Raw genomic sequence first — 21,207 nt, 5'->3', positions numbered from 1 at the left:
CTAAAGACAAGTTGACTAAAATAAAATCAAATGGACGTTAGTGAGCATCAGCATTTCCTCTGTGTTGTAACAGTGACACGGACTATTCACAGGATACTGATATTTGTTCCTGGATGTTCTTAAAATGTATTTTTAAAAATATATCTTTGTTCATTTTATGTAGGACAAAAAGGAATTTGGGACTAGGGATTGTTATCTAGTTCTGTTTATGCATTGGAAAGAGATGTTTTTTTTTAAGACGGAGAGGGTACAGTTATTGAACATTACCTCATGTCTGCCATGAATGCTAATTTTTTACAACTAGAGAACTTACTCCAGTCTACAGATATTAATGATGTAAGTCTGTATAAGGTTATTCCCATGTGAGGCACTTTCTTTTGCAGGTTATTGTAGGTATTTATTCAGCGTGTTTATAGGTAGAGGTTGAGAGCAGTTTCAAGGTTGTTGCTATGAGCGCAGCTTGGAAAATTGAGCCCCACTTTTTCCACACTTCACACTGCTATTCATATTGATGGAGTCGCAAGGCCAAATATAATGTTGAGAGAGAGAGACAGAGCGAGAGACAGAGAAAGAGACACACAGGGAGAGCTGCATCCAGAAGAGTAAAGCTAAAAATATTTCATGAGAACTCATATTTCTTGATTCCAGATTTAAGAAAATAACAATTTCAATTGTGATGTTACAGAGAATATAGTGAAAGACTCTAAATGCATTTGTAAGCTCCCTCAACCCTAAGACATTTTTCTAAAACCTCACACTCACACTATCTTGGAAAAGGGACAGTCTCCCACACACACACATACTGGACTGCTTATCCCCCTGTGTCCTTGAGAATCATCTTCAAACGTAACTCCATTTCGGGAATTGAGGTAAGTACAACCCACAGATGTTGACTCAGTTCCTGATGTATTAATTTAGTCGCTGAACCAAAGGTCAGGATGGACCACAAATGCTCTCCCTTATCACCTGACCACGTAACTATTCTCCTGCCCTGGAATAGACCAATCATTGCTAGTAACCCTTTGAATAAGCCAGTCCAATAAGTTGGAAACAACCTACAGGTCACCCCCCTCCCCTGTGTCTGTGGCTTTTTGCCTTAAAAGATGGACTGTAACAGCTATCGATGTCCTTCATATCCAGAACCTGAAGGACCCTGTCATGACAGAATAAAAATCCTCTTGCTTTTGCATCAATTTGTGGTTATGTGAATGGTGTCTGGAGCAACTCTTCCCTGATGTTTGGACTTCTAGTCCAGCAATAGAATGCATCACAATAGAGTTAACACATTTCTTCATTTCATTTTATGAGAAGAAAAGATGAAAAGAACATCTTTGAGGATGATAAAATTGAAGAAAGAACAAACTTTGCATTCTAAAACTGCTTAATTATGTCAAACTTGAGCAAAGGGCTTAAGAAAGCATACAATATTTAAAAATGAAAGGAAGAAGCATTGGAAAAAGGAAGGCTATCACCATCAAAGGAAGGGAACTGGAATGGGACTGGGTCATGGAAACCTGCATCACTGGGAATATGAGTATTCTGTGTCCTCTGAGAAACCCAACTGCTTCTTCCTTGGACAACCTGACTCTTCGCATAGCTTCTATTGCTGCCTTTTGGGTTTGATTAAAGGTTTTGGATGAATGAAAAAAATGTTGAAAATGAGGCGGAGGTAGAACAAAAGAAATAAGGATGAAAGCAGAGATGGGGAAGGAACCTCTGATCTAACTGTCTTGCCACTTTGACAACTCTCTCTCTCTCTCTCTCTCTCTCTCTCTTTCTCTCTCTCTGCTTTGGAGCCTGTCCTGGAACTAACTCTTATAGACCAGATTGGCCTTGAACTCACAAATATTTGCCTGCCTCTGTCTCTGCCTCTGCTGGGATTAAAGGCGTGAACCACCACCGCTCTGTGTTTTCTCCTGAACACTAAAATTGAGTAAGTCACTGGGTCTGAAGAATGGGTTCCGGGGATGTCTAGATGCTGTTGTTTATCGAGCAACTTAGGGAGGAGATCTGTTAACACTGCATCATAAGACCAGGAGAGTGAGGAGAGTGAGTGACAGCATGAACAATAAAAGACTCTGTAATTAAATTATTAGCAAATGCATAAACAAGTCAACCTTAAATCAGCAAGTTGTCAAACAAGTTTGCAGTGGGCAAATCGCTTCTGTTCCTGATTCTTAAATCCATCAAGACTTCAAATTGAATGAAGAGTAGATAGATGATAGCCTAATTGGGAACCTAGCAGAGCGATCTCATGTTAGAAACACAGAGTGGGTTTTGCTAACTTTATTATTTCTTTTATTTTTTTTTTGTGTGCTTAAATCTGTGCAAGAAGCATTAAGCAGCTATAGGGCCGGCATCATTATTTTATTCAATGCATCAATGATGCCAAAAAAATTTGAAATTTAATTGCTATGTATTTTAGGTCAACTATAATAAGACATAATTTAAAAAAAAACAGAAACATGAAACTGTATATTGTTAATATTTATATTCTATATGTAGATATTCTTTTTCAATGTCATATACATATATAAATTGCACAGATGTGCTATTTGTTAGAATTTCAATTTATTTTCAGTAATAGTGAGGACTGTCCTTAAACTCTACTATCAAATACAAGCCAGCATTGTATTTGGTAATATGCATTAGAGTTTATGTTCTAGTCTAGGACTGCATAATATTTCTGAGACACAATACAATATTCTAAAAAAAAAAAAACAGTTTCAAATAAAATCAACACAGGCTGTCCCAGAAACACAGCAAAAAAATCCATCCTGCTTCATCCATACCATCCTCACAGTTGTTTTTCATGTGGCTATATTTTTTCTTAAAGTCTTTTCTGATTTTTCTTCAAAAATTAAATTAGAAAGGTAAATTAAAATATACCTGTGAGTTCAGAAACCACAACTGATAATTTATGCAACTCCAATCACCTCTTTGGTAGTAAACTTAGGCATTTATGTCTGTGAAGGTTGTATTATAGATTAATAGATGTATATAGTAAAGAACTCTCATAAAGGCATTAAATTTTATATTTTAATTAATTTTTTCCACAGTTTCGACTCCCTCCTTTTTCTCCCAGTGCCTTTTGCAAACCCCTCCTCTCCCAGGGTCCCATTCACTCCTCCTCCTTTCTCTTCAGAAAGCATGGCATATCAAGTTGCAGTAAGACCAGGCATCTCCTCTTCTATTAAGGATGGAAGACACAACCCAGTAGGAAGAAATGGACCCACAACCATGTAGCAGTGTCAGAGACAGCCCTGCTCCTACTCTGAGGAGTCCCACAAGAAGACCAAATTTCACAACTATAACTTCTGTGCAGAGGGCCTTGGTCAGTCCCATGCAAGCTCCCTGGTTGGTGGTTCAGTCTCTATGAGCCCAGTTTGATTGATTCTGTGAGTTTTCTTGTAGTGTCCTTGGCCCCTCTGGCTCTCACAACCCTTCCTCCTCCTTTTTCATGGAAGTTGCCAAGGTTGTCATAATTTTTGGCTGTGGTTTCTGCATCTGTGTCCATCAGTTGCTGGGTAAAATCTCTCTGATAAAAGTTGGGCTAGGCAACAATCTATGAGTATATCAGAGTATTTCAAGATCATGTTTGGTTTTATCCTAGGTCTCTGTACTCTCCAGTCTCTGGGCCCTAGCCCTTTAGGCAGCAGCAGGTGTATCCTCCCATTTATTGTGTGGGTTCAAGCTGGAACAGCCATTGGATGGACACTCCCATAATTCAGTGTCATTTTTAACTCTACCATATCTTGTAGGTAGGGTAAATTGTAGGTCAAAGGTTATGTGGCTCGGTTGGTATCTCAGTCCCTCTGCTAGAAGTCTTGGCTGGTTACAGGAGCTGGCTGGTTCATGCTCCATATCAGCCATTGGTAGGAGTCACCATATTTGATTTCTGGAAGTTTCCATTACACTAGGCTTATAGCTCGTCCCAGAGATGCCCCTGGTTCCACGTGTCTTTCCCAGTTTTCTCTCTCTTCATCCTGTCCCACCACCTGATCCTTCCTGTTCCCATGACCATCCCCCCTACAGACCACCCCCCCTCAAATCTACCAGTGATAGCTATTCTATTTCTCCTTCACAGTGAGATTCGTGTGTTGGCCTCCCTGCTTGAGCCCTTCTTGCTACTTAGCTTCTCTGGGTCTGTGGATTGTAGCCTGGTTATCCCTTACTTTAATGATCCATCTGTAAGTGAGAACATACCATGTTTGTCATTCTGGGTCTGGGTTACCTCACTCCAGATGACATTTTCTAGCTTCACTCATTTGTCAGCAAATTTCATGATGTCATTGTTTTTAACAGTTGAATAATGCTCCATTATGTAAATGTACAATTTTTTTTTATTCTTCAGTTGATGAACTTTTAAGTTGCTTCCAGTTTCTGGCTACTAAAAATAAAACAGCTATGAACATATTTGAGCAAGTGTCTTTTGCTGCTGCTGCTATGATATGCTGGTATGATACAGTGTCCTTTGAGTATATGCCCAGGAGTGTGGTACAACAGGTATAGTTGCATTTTTAGGTGGTTTTGATTCCAATTTTCTGAGAAACTGCCATGTTGATTTGCAAAATGGCATATGTTTGTACTTCCGCCAACAATGGAGGGGTGTTCCTTTTGTTTTTCTCCAGTATGACTGGTGAGCTGTCACTTGTGTTTTTGGTCTTAGCCATTCTGACAGATGGAATCTGAATCATTTAATTTGCATTTCACTGATGGCTAAAAATATTGAACATTTCTTTAAGTGCTTCTTGGCCATCTGAGTTTCCTATGTTGAGAAATCAGGTCTAGACCTGTACCCCAATTTTTAATTTGATTATTTGTTTTTTTGTGTCTTATTTTTGGGTCTTTATATATAATTTTGTATATCAGCCCCATGTTAGATGTGGGGTTGGTGAAGACCTTTTCCCACTCTGGAGGCTCTCATTTTGTCATTTTGATAGTGACCTTTGGCCAGCTTTAGGGAGGGTTAGTTGGTTGTGGACTGATTTAGGACTTGTCAAATCTTGCCAAGACAGGATAAGACAGTTTTGAAAAATTTTCCTGTCTCTGAAAATGGTCTTTTAGTTATTCTAGGCCTTAGCCAAAATAGGTACTCCAACGTGTATAACGGCGTAAACGGATGCAAACAGATTGTAAATATATATATATATATATATATAGCTTTAATAGACTTACAGAACCACCGTTCCTGTGGAGACCAGGAAAGCAGAAGCAGCGGCTGGGAGAACGCTTGCCAAATTTATAGGCAAACATTAGCCCGAGGCGAACACATCCCCTAAGGGGCGGGACTTATCCCTACAAACGTGTGCTAGCTAAATCCACATAAAACCTAAGAGGGTTTGGAAAAGAATTCTAGACACTAAAAAACAAAGTTTAGCAGCAATATCTTCTCAGATAGCTCTGCTTGCTGGCGGCATGCTGCTGCTCCTTTAAGATAGGTCTTCCTGATTCAGTAGTAGAAAAATAAATGTGCAGCAGCAAGAACTCTGACTATGGAGCATTTAAATAGGTTCTGTTGGCAGAGTGCTACAACTTGATTAATGGCACCATAGACCCTCTGTGTGCCTGAAAATGGGACAATATGAATGGCTCTCAGAAGCAGCAAATAGTCCAACTGCCATGTTGGACTATGAGGAACAAGCAGCAAGATTGCAGAGATCGTCTTAGCCATGCCTACTTAGCATTAAAAGGGAAAAAAAAAGTGTTCCTGGTCAAAATAATTACTGATACATAATAAAGATAAATTCAGATGGAAAAGACCTCTAAAATGGATCACAATGTTGGATAAATGTATGTAGAATTGAAAAAGGAAAGAAAAAGAGTATAGAGAATTATAAAAAGAAGTAAAATCATTTAAAAAATAAAGCACAATCTTTAAAGAGACAGAGTACACACAGTCATAGATTAAAAGGAGAAAAGAAAGATAAGCTACATAAAGATGGAAAATATACAGACAGTCTGATTTATGTATATTATTGTGTTTTCTTTAAATTATTTGTCTGTGAAGAAGCTAAGTACAGAGACATTTCATTGTCTGTGCTGCTAAGCTAAACCAGCACAGGTATTTTAGAGGTATCATGTCTTCAGTATTTGGGTCTAAGTATATGTTGCTTTGGAAAAGAAGTTCTTTTTTCAACAGAGAATGAGAACCTGTGGATTCATTCTGGGCTAATGTGGTTTGATGGAACAAGACCCCTCTCCCCCGAAAGTTTGCTGTGAACACCCACAAAAATTACTTTGCCCAACAACAAAAAAAAAAACAGGAAGCAGTTTGGAGAGAACTATGCCCATATTTTCAAATATTGTTTATAAATGTTTGTTTACATTTAAAGGGGGATATGCTATTGAAATTTGTATTGGTATTGGTATGAATCTTAGCTTTTTGATACAAATTTAAGGTCAGTTTGGTTATAATTTTATTTCTACTCTTTATTAAGATATTGTGTTTGTGCAGCTCATTTAAAAATTTAATGTATAATTAAAAAACATAGGTTAATAGTCATCCATAATAGTCTTTTTGTAGTATGTATGTATGTATGTATATATATATATATATATGTATATATGTATATGTATCAGTTATTTAGATATTTTTCAAATCTTTCAGAGACCTTTAGGATATGACATTTAACATATTTTTAAGAACTTAGTTTTTTCATGACAATGAGATACATCTGTTCCTGGCAGCACCAATAACCTTAAGAGGAAAATAGGTATTGAAGAGGCTCCTTATGGAATAGGTTAGCCATTTGGGCAAGAAACTGCTCTTACCTGGACTGCTTAATGTTATGGCTGTATGAACTAGACCCACAGAGAAATGACTGCTGAACTTGCCTAAAGGTGAAACATTCCTTCAGGGTCCTGTTTCATGAAAGATTCTGCAGAACATTCGACAGGACACAGAAGAAAGTTACTGACAAATGGCCAATATAAGCCTAACTGCCTTTAAAATTTTCCTGCCTCATGGAAAAGTCTCCCAGATACTATGGGGCTATAGACTGAAGATGGGTGCCAACAACATAACAGAAGAACTTTGAGTCACTGTCCAGGGAGCGAGATGACTTTCTCAATTCTAGAGTTTTGGAAGTTGCTTACAATGCACTTTCTGTTTACTTAGATAATATTATATACCTCTGGAGTCTTTGATGGAGTTGAAGAATAGATAGTTATAGTTTTCATTAGTTATGATAAAAGATAAAGTAGATAAAAATATTGTAACTATGATTCCTGCTTGAGACCTATCTTGTTATTTGTAATTTTACTGTTAAAGTTAAAACTTTCCTTTTTATTTAACAGAAAAGGGGAAATGATGTAGGAAGTTCTTCTTTATATGAGTTGTTTTAATTTGTTAATGAATAAAGAAACTGTCTTGGTCTTTTGATAGGGCAGAATAAAACTAGGCAGGGAAAACTATATGGAATCCTAGGAAAAAGAAGACAGAGAAAAGATAAGCCACTTAGCTCCACCAGAGACAGACACTGGATGGAACTTTGTCAGTAAGCCACAGCCACTTGGTGATACAATGATTAATAGAAATGGGTTAAATTAAGATGTAAGAGCTAGCCAATAAGAAGCAAGAGTCAATTGGCTAAGCAATGATTTAATTAATACAGTTTCTGTATGATTATTTCAGGGCTGAGCAGCCTGGAACAAGCAAGCGGCTTCATACAACAGTGAGTAGTGTCTTACCTTGGGTCTCTTGTGTGGCAGTGTCTTACCTTGGATTCCTGGAATTAGCCTGTCCTTGGATTAAGTAGAAGTCTTTTACTGAAGTGGTAGGCTGGAATATGAAGACCAGGGAACTAGGTTCAGTCTGCCACTATTGGTCATACTTTAAAGGTTGGTAGCAGGAGGTAGGTGATATTTTACCTTGGGTCCCTAGGATCAGCTTGGCCTCTGGTAGAGTAGTTGGAGTTGTGGGCCAGAATATGGAGCCCAGAATAGAGGATGACATCAAAAAATTATAAAAATACATATCTGGAATTAAGTGACTTATTTTTAAATTTTAATTTCATGAATTTTATATTAGTTTATACCCTCTGAAACATACAATACAGGTGTCTCTGTCACTCTTCTTATTACAAGGATGATCATGGACAAGATCAGAGTGACCTCATATCTGCTCAAGGTAGTTGTTAGGCTGTTCAAGGTTTATGTATATACTTCATCTTTCTACATAGCTTTGCATGACTTTAAAGCTGTAATAAATATCTATAAATAGACAGTTTGATTTGTCTTAAACTCTTGTGATGCTATTATAAGGACTACCAAAATAACTGTACTCATCTAAATAATTGGCAAAATCACTTGAACAAAACAATCCCTTGCCCCATGTACAGAAGCAATTATACCCATGGTGCCATGACTCAAGAAATAGGAAGTCAGGTGGCTGAAAGAACAAGTGGTCTTACATTCTGCTGGTTCCATCTATGAATCGTAACTGGATATCCACTACAGATGCTCCTTGTGACCTACAGCAGATAGGTTAATTGTTTCATGCCTCAGTTTCCTAATTTGTGAAATGTAGCATGAAGATGAAATCATTTTCTGTCCCATGGGGCAGAGCCATAGTGAGGCTTCGACAATACAGTGTCAGGCACATGCTCAGGGAATTCTCACTAGATGCACCAAGGCCTGGTTATTCTAACATGAGGAAGAACAGCTGGTTTAATATGCACACTGTTATTGGGTCTCACATAAAAATATAGGGAAATCAGAAATGTTCTAATTATTATCCTTGAGAATGATGAAACACTCAATTAAAAGACAGTGTTTGAAAAATGCATATTTATGGACATGCTACCTCCAGCTATTAGCATGTTAGTCCAAATTTATAATAAATTTCATAAAAATTCTCCCACTTTATTTCTATTTTTATTGCAGTGTCTGTCACATGAATATATTGATTTTTGTGCCAACTTCTGTTCTTGTCACAATTTTAGTATGCAAATTAGCTTTTCTAAATTCAGCACTCTCAATGTTCCTACAGAATATATGAACACATCTCACAATTTGACCTTTATTTGTTCTAAGGGCAAGGCCATTTCAGGACTAAAATGCATGCTTTTCACTAATATTTCAAATACACTTTAATCTTTTATTAAACCCTTAACAAAAATGGGGCATAAACATTGAAAAAAAACTGTCTTCAAATGTTATCACAGAATGCTGGTAATTCAAACATAGACATTTCATAATGGTTAAACAGAGACATTTATTGAGAAGAAATGAAACTGATTAAAGATAGAAAAATAAAAGAACAAAATTTCAGGAAGAAAAATAGAGATAATTAATTATTTGTTTCCCATTCAAGCAGATGTTGATATATTTTATTTAAATTTTTTTGAGTTTAAAGTCTGTTGTCTTGAAAAAGTACATAAAGTTTCGAGTGTATTTTAACACCATGTAGTTTGATTGAATATATTAACTTTAAATTAGTCACTAGCTTGGAAGTACTACAAAGGTAGATTCTCATAAATATTGCATCATTTATTTGTTTAAGTATAGTCACTAAGTGCATTTACCTCCTTGAGTCTGCTTATATGCATTTGTTTGTTATGATTATGTTCATGGTATCTGTGTGTATTTAGATATAGAGCTTTTTATTACATATATTTTATTCTACATTTATTATATATAACATATATGTACACACATTTGTGAAAAGAAAAAAAAATATGGACTACTATTTTGGTGAAAAAGTTAGAGCCTGAGGTAACAGACCATGTTGAATAATGTCCAGACTTTTCATAATTTATGTTAACTCTTTGAGTTTTTGTGATCTTTAAAAGCATTAGGTGAGAAGACATTACGATTTTACAAGTTTTACATAGAAGAAAACTGAAGTATAAAAATGACAACTGGATCACCTATGATCAAACCTATAGAATCAGAAAAGAGTTTCTATCAAGTCCAGCTCCAGAGCTGAGGCTCACTAAGTATTGACAATTATTGCAACCACTATCAGCAACAGGTTTTGTTTTCCTGATGAGTACAAAACAGCCTACCCATGAAGGTTATATACAGCAATGAAAGACAATGGCGGAGCTGGAGAGAAGTTAAGGGAATATGTTGCTCTTGTTCAATTCCCAGTACCGTTGTCGGGAAGCTCACAACTGTGGGTAACTCCAGCTCCAGAGAAACAAAGCCCTATTTTGGCCTCTAGAGACAGGTACCTTCATGTGCACGCATCTGTACACAAATTAAATTAGTTAAAATTTTACATAGCATATATAATATATACAATAAAAACAACTACATTAACATAGAGAGAGAAGAAGCAGCTCTTGGAATAGAATGTGTAGAACGAAGCAGTCATCTAAGGGAAACATCTTCTTTCAAAGATGTGTTGGATTCTAAATTGATGAACAGAAAAAAAAGCTGTTCTTAAATGTTGTCTTAATTTTTCTTGAATGTAATCAGTAGTCTTTGAAAATCTAGCATTTTAGGCTTGTTAGGATGGGAGCTATTTTTAATAAACTCTTGGTTACAACATCTCAATATTTAATCATAGCATATCTTTTGCAGAAACAATAAAAAATAAGATCAACCAAATTTTCAATGTTTTTCAAGCACTTTATTTGCTACTAAAATTGTACAAGTAAATACAGAAACTGGAGTAATGTGTCATGTTATTTTAATAACTATTTCAATGTGAAGAGAATAAAGTATAATGAAGAACACATGTTTGCTTGATGCTAATGACATGAAGTAGTACAGTTATAGATAAAGAAAAATACATAATTTGTACCAGATGTTGACATACTCTAGAATTAGTATCTAAGGACAAATACCTCAGGAAATATGTGGCAAGGTAACCGCATAGTTGCTACTGGGAGCCCTCTACAGAAGTGTCTTTCTGTTAGGCTTATTTTGGTTTCCAAGGTGAAATTGCCATCTGCTCTCAATATTCTAAGCTTTAAAAAATCCACAGGTGAAACAGATCAGAAAAACGATTCAAAGTTGGGTCCTATAACCATATTTTTTAGTTTATTATTTCTCAATTTTTGGTTTTGTATAAAACTGACATCTATGAGCTCTCACTTGAGAAAAAAAGAGGAATCCCACATCACCTCTTTCTATGTTGTGATTACCATTAATTATTAAAGAAAAATAATTTGGACCGATAGCAGGGCAGAGCTTAGCTAAATGAGGGAAATGAAACTGAATGCTGGAAGAAGGAAGGCAGAATCAGGGGAGAACTCATGGAGCAGCCACAAGAGACAGCTGTGTCAAAACTTTGCCAGTAAGCCACTGCCACATGTGGATACACAGATTGATAGAAATGGGTTAAATTAATACGTAAGAGCTAGCCAATAAGAAGCTAGACCTAATAGACCAAGCAGTGATCTAATTAATAGTTTCTCTCTGCTTATTTTAGAAGTCTGGGTGGCTGGAAAATGATCAAGCAGCCTTTTTACAACAGTATAGTACCTTCTTCTTTTTATTAACATTAATTATATATTGATACAAATGTGGTATTTCATTATTGCATGGTTAAATAATATTGGATTGTGTATGTAACATAGTTTATCCAATCATTCGTGTAATTTGCTTTGATCAAGTCTGTCCCTCATTTCTTGCCTATTCCTTTAGAACTGTTCTTTCTCAATTTCCTATGTTATTTTTCTTAAACCCACAGAGTCCTCTTAGTGCTGCCATTATGTACATATATGTAGGGCCATTTGCTGAACCTTCAGCAGCTTCTCAGGGAACTCAAACTGGAAGAAAGCTGAGTCTCCTTCTCCAGCCACCATTAGATGCCAGTAACTCCTGAGACATAGGTGAGAATGTGACCATATTCATCCTCCATGGTGAAATTTTCTTAGCTTGATCTGGCATAGGTATTACCCACACTATCACTACTGCTACAAGTTCATATGCACAATTGCTCTATTAAACGTGGAAAATACCATTTCAGTATAATCATCTACAGCCTCTGGCTCTTGTAATCTTTCTGTCCTCAATTATGTAATGACCCTTCATCATGGACAGATGAAGTGTTATATTGATGTCCCATTTGGGCCTGAGGACTCCAAAATCTCATATGTCTGCATATTGATTAGTTGTAGGTCTCTGTAATAATCATCATTTAAAAACTGGTTTCTAGTAATGGTTATCCTAATTTATTAATAGGTCATTATGAGTCAGTTTAGTAATGAGTCCATATAGCTGAATAGTATAGGACCTATTATCTACCTAAAAACAGGTTCTTGACCCCCTAATTATACCAGGCATGAGTTCTATTTTGTGGAGGACTTACTCATGTAACATTCCTTTGATTATTGCATCAGTGGACAGAACCTGCTAGGTCGGTTATTATTGTAGTTTTAGTGTTATTAGTTAAATAAGATTGGTAATTACTTTTCTCTCATGGCAGTGTGCATAACACCTATCAAACTGAAAATTTTCCAGTAAAGATGAAACTTACAGAGCGGTACCAACTTGAATTGGTGAGGATATAATTGAGATGGGGGGGGGGACTTACTACCTGAAAGAGGATTTTAGAACATGTAAACATTAGGCAGTAAAAATGGGGATTTCTAGCTGGGAGCAGCAAGAATGGTCCTCAGGTTCTCAGGTAGTGATGGTTACATAAGGATTTTGGATTCCTACCTTGAAGAAGGGTCCATGAAACACATTGCTTTCAGGTAGTAATGATGAAGTTTCCCACATGGGGTGGTCCACAAGGCATACCTCAGACTGCAGAGGTGGTTTCTTGTGCTCTCTATTTACAAATATTAGGTGGTACTTTTCAAAAATCTTTGTTAAATTTCTCATCTATAGAATACATTTTTCTCTAATTTTTACCCTCTACCTGTACCTCTAGAATCTCATTGAGACATTTGTAAACATATTTAAATTATCCATCCAATATTTGCCATATTTATTTCTTTTGAATATGTTGATAAAATTATTTTTTTCTCTTTTGCATGCATCAGAATATCTTGAGTGTTTTTTCATTTTCCATAGTTTTTATGGTTCTGCACAAAGAGCTATGTATCTGTTATTTTATCCATCACTTGTTGAAATATGAGCGGTGGGGCTGCGCCCCCAGCACCCTGGCCGCCTCCGGCTAGCTTATGCCCCGAAATAATTACACGGACACTGTATTCTTTTAAACACTGCTTGACCCATTCTCTTCTAGGCTAATTCTCACATATTAATTTAGCCCATTTCTAATCATCTGTGTGTAGCACCCCAAGGTGCGCTTACCGGGAAGATTCTAGCCTACGTCCATCCTGGGTCGGAGCTTCATTGCATGTGCCTCAGAGCAGAGCTCTCGCCTCTGCCCTCAAGAGTGGAGCATCGTGTCTCTCCGAGGCGTCTGCCCCCGAGAGGAGAGCTGTCGAGTCTCTGAGCTCACTTCCTCTTCCTCCCAGAGTTCTGTTCTGTTTACTCCTCCCACCTTATGTTTTAACCTATCAGGGCAAGCAGCTTCTTTATTTAATTAACCAATGACCTTCCTCCATCAATCACTAATAATTATATGGGACAAAGTTTTTAATAAGCAATCTCCTGAAGATGTATCTTGGGTGCTTTTTAAAATGTTAGCTTTATTTCTGCTGAGCAGCACATTAAAGTGTCTCTACAAATTTCATTGGTTATAATTAATTACTTTAGCTACAGCAAACAGTGTGGCAAAATTGGAGAGACATGCTGTCTTCATGGCTCATGCAGGAATTGGATTCTAGCAGTTGTAGAAGTGTAGTGCAGATAAGAGTGGTGTTGGGATTCTCAGCACGTAACTAGTTCCTCCATAGGAGTGGTATCCCTCGCCATCCATTGTAGATATCCTCACACACTTTAGATCCTATGTCTGAAACTAACAAAGTTATTTGCCAGGGCAGCATGAACAATCCTGAAAGGTTTAAATACTACCTCCGCCCCACTTCTTAGACCCACTTTGTGACTGGGGATGGATACTGTCCCAGCCCAAAAGTAAGATGCAGTCATATACCTGCTAACTTTTGTACTGCAAAAGGTAGGGTGAATGTTGAAAACTTCTAGGTAGCTGTCTTGATACCTTGTATCCAAATTACTGGTTTTCAGTTCAGTCTTACTCAGTATCAGTATTATTGTTTGCCACCTAAACCATAGTTTCATTTAGCCTCTTCTCCATCCCACAGGATTATGCTTATCTTCAGGTAATAGGGGCTTATTGAAATAATACCTTCGAAAGTAAGGTAATGCAGTGAGTGCAGTTAGAAACCACCCTAGACCTATAATATATTACAGCTTCTTCTGTACCTCTAGCACTCTTGATCTTATTTATTGGCAGATGCTTCTCATTTGTTCCTGGCTTCCCAGACCCCAAATAATCACACAGAAACTATATTATTTGCAATACTGTTTGGTCAATAGCTTAAGCATCTTTCTATCTAGCTCTTATATCTTAAATTAACTGATTTCTATTAATTTGTATATTGCCATGTGATTGTGGCCAGTGTCTGCCATCTGTCTCCTGTGGTAGTTACATGGCTTCTCCCTAACTCTGTCTTTTTTCCTCCTCTGTCTGCATGGAATTCCCACCTTGATCTTACCTGCTAAGCCCCTGGCTAAAACAACATTATCCATTAACAAATAAAAGCAACACATACAGAGAAGGATTTCCCACACTATTTCCCCTTTTCTGTCTAAATGAAAAGAAAGGTTTTAGCTTTAACATAGTAAAATTACATATAACAAAACAAATATCAAGCAAGTATTACAGTTATAATATTTATGTCCACTTTTCTTATAGCTATATATTCTTTAACTCCATCAAAGACTCCAAAAAGATGTAATACTAACTAAGTAAACAGGAAGTACATTGTAAACAACTTCCAAAACTCTAGAATTCACAGAGACATCTTGCTACCTGGTCAGTCACCCAAAGTTCTTCTATATTGTTGGAGTATCCATCTTCAGCCTACAGGCCTTCTAGTATCTGGCAGAATTTCCCATGGATCAGGAAATTTCAAAGAAATTTAGGCCTATATGGCAGTTTCTCTGTCACTTTCTTCTGTGTCCTATAGAATGCTTTGCATACTCTTTCATGAAGCAGGAATCTCAAAGAACCATCTTAGCCTAGGGCAAGTTCAGCAGTCATTTTCTGTGCCTCCTGCATGTTCAGTTCATGTAGTAGGGGGGACCCCTTCTTTGTCCTGGCCACCTGGCTGGCTTACGTCCAAAATAACCACACAGAAACTGTATTAATTAAAACACTGCTTGGCCATTAGCTCTAACTTCTTATTGGCTAACTCTTACATATTAGTTTAACCCATCTCCATTAATCTGTGTATTGCCACATGGCAGTGACTTATGGAAGAGTCTTACCAGTGTCCATTTCAGGTGGAAGATCCATGGCTTCTCTCTGACTCTGCCCTTCTCCCTCCCAGCATTTAGTTCTGTTATCTCCTCCTACCTAAGATCTGCCCTATCAACTAGACCAAGGCAGTTTTTTATTCATTAACCAATGAAAGCAACACACCAACATAAGGAACTCCTACACCAAGTTCATACAGCATAACATCAAGCAGTCCAAGCAAGAGCAGTTTCTTATACAAATCACTAGCAAACTCCATAAGCCTCTTTGATGCCCATCATCCTCTTTAAGTAGACTGGTGCTGCCAGGAACCGACTTGTCTCATTGTCATGAAAAGTCCCAAGCCTACACACATTTTTAAAACTCATTGTGTCTCATTTAGAGATCTTTTATGTCTGAATCTGTACTGTTGCATATCTGAAATCTTTTTCTGACAAAATGCATTTTAAAATGGTAAGCAGTGTGGTTGCAGCACACTGGATGCTGGCTCTATCTCTCTTGTCCCTTCAATGTGGTGATAGTAGTTCACCCCCAGTTCTGGGACTGCTGTGTGGGTGCTCTCTTCATTACCTCAACTCTGGGAAAGACTCTGCAGCATAGAAACCCTTTTTATCTGAGTAAGAGTTAAATCTGCGATGCAGCCAACACAGTGTGTGCCCTAAAATATGTCTGTGTATGGTGGGAGGATTTCACCATGTTCCCCTACCTCTGGACTCCTAGCAGACCTGATCCTGAAGCCTGCCAATGAGGGTGACATTGAGCTGCAGGTATGATCTCAGCTGCTTTTCTCTTAACCCCAAGTGTACATACAAACACCCAGGCCCACAAGAACCATTCAAGTGCTCTATAGCAGGACCTCCTAAAAAAGTCAGAGCCATTTGTGTTGGTGAACCAGGAAGCCACTGCCTTTTTATTTATTTGCTACTAATGCTGAATTAGGAAGACATCTCTTAAAAGTGTCATGGCACCCCTGTTTGCTGCCAGCAAAGAGACCATCTGAAAAAAAAACACTGCCAGCTACCAAGAAATATCACTTAACTCTGTTCGTTTAGATCTAGAACTCCTTTCCAAGCTCTCTCAGATTTTCTGTGAATTTAGCTGGCACACATTGGCATGCCAAATTGTTGGCTTGTTCATTCCAGGCTGCCCAGACCTGAAATAATAACACAAAACTCTATTATTTGCAATACTGTTTGGCCAATAGCTTATGTGTCTTTCTAGCGAGCTCTTATATCTTAAATTAAGCCTTTCCTATTAGTTTCTTTATTGCCACATGGTAGTAAGGTTCCCTCCAACCTCCAGTGTCTGTCTTCTGTAGTGGCTACAAGGCTTCTCCCCGACTCTGCTTTTTTTACTTCCTCTATCTGCGTGGAATTCCCACCTTGCTCTCTTCTGCTAAGCTACTGGCCAAAAACCAGCTTTATTCATTAACCAATAAAAGCAACACATATTCAAAGGGACTTCCCACACCACCTATTAGTATCATTCTCTTTAGACCATCTCTTCAGAAACTGGCAATGTTTGAGTGCTGAGGAAATTCTTCTGCCACATTACCTAAGTGCTCTGTTGAACCTGGTACATTGGTGTTGACTCTAACATCTGGGATATTAGCAAAGGACCCATGGTGAGTTGACCACTGCTCTCCAGCATAATGTGTCCCTAATATGTGGTGAGTTTCCACTGGTCACCTCATAGTCTGCTAGGCAGTAGTGCCTTGTAAATAAACTGCATAGTCAGTTGAAGGTAAATAGAATTTGGCAAGATCAATACAAGGCTGGCAGTTATTTTGAGGATCCTTGAAAACATCGATATACCCAGCAGATGCATTGCACAGCATTTAGGTAGATGGGGGAACATGGTAGTGAACACAGGGCTCTTGTGTTTCAGTATTATTTTTTCTCTAGGAACTTGGTTTTTGTTCTTGTTCTCCAACTGGGCAGTGCAGGGCCCGTGAAATTTCTTTCCTCAAAAATGAACACTGAGCCTAAATCAGTCACAGTTAAGATGTTTCTAACTGGGAGTGAGAACCTCATCCATTCCTGTGTGTAATGTGTCAACTCTGGGGTTAAGAATAATAAAATGTTCTTCTTTGGTTCATAGTTTAAAAGTTAAAGCATGTTTATCTTTGAGAGAAGAAAGTTGAAGTAGACACAAAGAAATACCTAACATATTTTTGTTTCCTGTCTCTAGTCCCAGAGAACTAAACTGATATTTTTCACTTCAGCTCTATCAGATACTTCTTTATTATTATATAATTCTTTATTATTATAACACATACCCCACACTGCTAAAGCTGTTTTTAGTATTTATAGCAGTAATTTGAAGTTTAGATTTCTAATAATAGCATGAAGATATACAAAATTTCCTTCCATGGAATCAATTGTGATTTTAATTTAAAACAGGGGCCCAATAGGATAAAATACATTTTAAGAATCCAAAATCCATATTGAAATTGTTTCTTTAAATCACAAAAGAGGGAATATGTTTTATTGGTAAGCTTTGGTAATAAGATGCCTCCATTGCCAGGAGAGGGTTATATTTTATTGAGTAATTGACCAAAAGAATACTGTGGCAGTTTCAATGTAATTGGTCCCATAATCTCAAGGGAATGGCACTGTTAGGAATTGTGGCTTTGTTGGAGTGCATATGGCCTTGTTGGAGCAATGTGTCACACTGTTGGAGTTCAGCTTTGAAGTTTCCTATACTAAGGATACTGCCCAGTGTATCAGTTGACTTCCTGCTGCCTTCTGATCAATATGTAGCTAGCACTATATCTGCCTGTATGCTGCCATGCTCCTTGTCATGATGATCATAGACTAAAACTCTGAAACCTTAAGTAAGTCACTTCAATTAATTTTTTTCTTTATAAGAGTTGCCATGGTTATGTTATCTCTTTACAGCAATAAAACTAAGATAGATACTACAGGACCCCTTAGATATCATAGGTATTTGTCATCATTCTTTATTACTTAATTGTAATGCTCTATTGTTGAAGGCACAATTGATTTATGTCATCAAACACAAAAAAAGGGAGCTGGTGCCCAACTAGAATCTTCACCCCTGCTGACTATGCATATGTGGGCAGATACTTTGCATACAGAAAAGATGAATAATTATCAGTTCATCCACTACAAAGCCTTTAATCTAAACAGAGACCCGTCTGCAAGATATACTGGCACAATAGCGGAACAAACATATGGAAGTAACCGAGAATGTTTCCTTGGATGTAAGACCCACTCTATAGTCACAAGATGGAACTGATACCTGGCACTGCATTCAAAGGTGGCCAAGAATCTAAAACTAGATGTCATGGGCCAAGGCGGGGAGTGTATTATTTTTCTGGCAATGGAACAGAGAAATAAAATGATTCCTAATGACATATTGCTTTTTTTATTTATTAGAGCATTGGTCAAAACTCATCAGAAAATCTTCTAGCAGTAGATAGTAATTAACAGAGAGATTCCCCCCCACACACACACACAGAGTTGGACAATGTGCAGAGATTTAGTTGCTCACTAAATGGAATGTTCTCAGCAACATGCCACCCTACCCCCAAGGCTCAGAGATCTTATGAGAAGGGGATGCAGAAAGATTTTAAGAGCCAGATGTGATCGATGGTTCTAAGGAAATATTGTCTTCCAGACACAATGGTACAGATACACATGTGAATACAGAGGGACTGTGAGACTGTGAGATCACACATAAGCCCTGCACAGATTCACCCAGATAAAATTCCAGCACTGAAAAAAAAAATGTGACCTCCCTAACCAAAAAGATATTTGCAATTGATACCTTCTGGGAAAGATAAGCCAGTTTGCCCTAATTGAGTGTCATTGGGCATATCAATCATATTCCAGGGAAAAATATTATGGAAAATTTTGATTTCCCTCATTCATATACAGCCATCTCAGGAACAATTAGACAAAATTAAATGTTCTCCATGGTGTCTTTGTTTTGTTTTGTTTTGGAGGATTATTTTTTATTGTTGTTCATATTGATTTTTATTTTATGTTTGATTTGATTTAGATTTTTTTTTCGAGACAGGGTTTCTCTGTGGTTTTGGAGCCTGTCCTTGAACTAGCTTTGTGGACCAGGCTGGTCTCGAACTCACAGAGATCCGCCTGCCTTTGCTTCCCGAGTGCTGGGATTAAAGGCGTGCGCCATCACCGCCGGGCTTTGATTTTGATTTTTGTGTTTAGTGAGAGACAGAGATAACAAAAACTTTGGTGGGAAGGGAGGTGGGGAGAATCTGGGAATATGTGGGAGGGGAAATAATATATATAATACTTTTTAATTCAAAATTAATAAAGTAAAAAATAAGTGTTGCTACCACCTTTAGTTAAGTTTTTAGTTTTTAGCATGTATTCTCGGTAATGTACAGTAAAAATACATATTTCACTATTTCAGGTTCTTTATGTATCAATTGTAGTCACTGTTTAGAAACATACATAATACAAAAATTTAAACAAGTTTTGCACTTGAGTATTTGATGATGAATGTGAACTAATAAATCCAGACCATGCCATAAATGCATTTTCTTAACACATTTCTCTGATTAAAGCTATGTTAATATTTCTATGATTAGATCAACATACACACAATTGCTTGCTAGGTTATAGGTGAATGGCCAGGTAAGTAATACTGTTTTATCATGATCTAGTTTCAGCCAATTGAAAATTATAGTCTTAAAGCCCTTTTCAACTTCTACTGATAGTTGGATTTGAACACTTGGGGTTTAATTGGGAACAATTACCTTTTAAAAATTACATTATACTTAGTTCTTATTCTCAAGAATTATCTTTTTCTCTATTATAGCCCATTGGTTTTTTGTATAAAATGTAAAAGAGTAGGAGAATTTGGTTTCCCTCATCCACATTATCTTTTAAAATATTCTATTCAACATGAACAAAATTAAATTTATTCTTTATTGTATGATATAAAAATTCCCCATCTGATTATATTCGCAAATTCTGTCAGTGAGGAATTCAGGCAGAGTTAGGTCACGATGGTCAGTGTCTCCAGAAATGTAGCTAACAAGACTGACATAGATGGTGACTTAGGGGCTTTCGTTTTTGAAGACTTCTATACTGATATATCTGGTACCTGAGGTGAGATGGCTCAATCCCGTACTTATGCAGCATAGTTAATTGGACACTCTTAACTGGACTCCTTGGTGCTTTGACTTTCTTCCACCTTGTCATTTGTTTTTTTTGAGACATGTGTGAGAAGTAATCAGGCAGTATTCTAAGAGAATGAAGTAGAGGGTACAGGGATTTCTGTTGCATCAGTTTCCTACTTAGTTTAGTAAAGTAAGATAGACTCTATCTCTCAATGGGTAGCTGTATTTTATTGTTTGACTGTATTTTCTCTCTTTGCCTGAAAGAGTATCCATCCTTTAAATGTCTATCTATGGTGACCCTAGTGACTTTAACACATATGGTGACCAATTAAGACTATTGCTGATTCTGAGAAAATATGAAAACTGATCCCTTCATGTATTGTCTGCCCACCATGTTATTCTTCATACAACATATGCATGTACACGGTGCTATATGTAATATGCATATTCCTCAAAACTTCTGTCATGATTGATTTACATTGTCAACACGTGTTTTCAGTTAACTGTGTAATTCCACTTGAATGGCCTCTGCCCCTTAAGCTGCTGCTGGCAAATAAATCAATTACTTATAATTTTTAACTAAAGCAAACATTCAGAGCTTCTCCTGAAAAATTTGTATTTTGCTCTTCCTTAAAACTACGCTGAAATAAATGCCTGGCTCTCTGACAGATCTCTGATGTTTATGCAATTTTATGGATTTAAAAAAGTAGTTTGATTTTACTCGGTAGTTTATTAAAAACAAGGAAGTCCACAACTGCTAGCGTTACAAATATCCAAT

Source organism: Microtus ochrogaster, chromosome 2, assembly GCF_000317375.1.
Source record: "Microtus ochrogaster isolate Prairie Vole_2 chromosome 2, MicOch1.0, whole genome shotgun sequence".
NCBI classification, from domain to species: Eukaryota; Metazoa; Chordata; class Mammalia; order Rodentia; family Cricetidae; genus Microtus; species Microtus ochrogaster.
The sequence above is the reverse complement of the archived record's forward strand: the minus strand, read 5'-3'. Positions refer to the sequence as shown.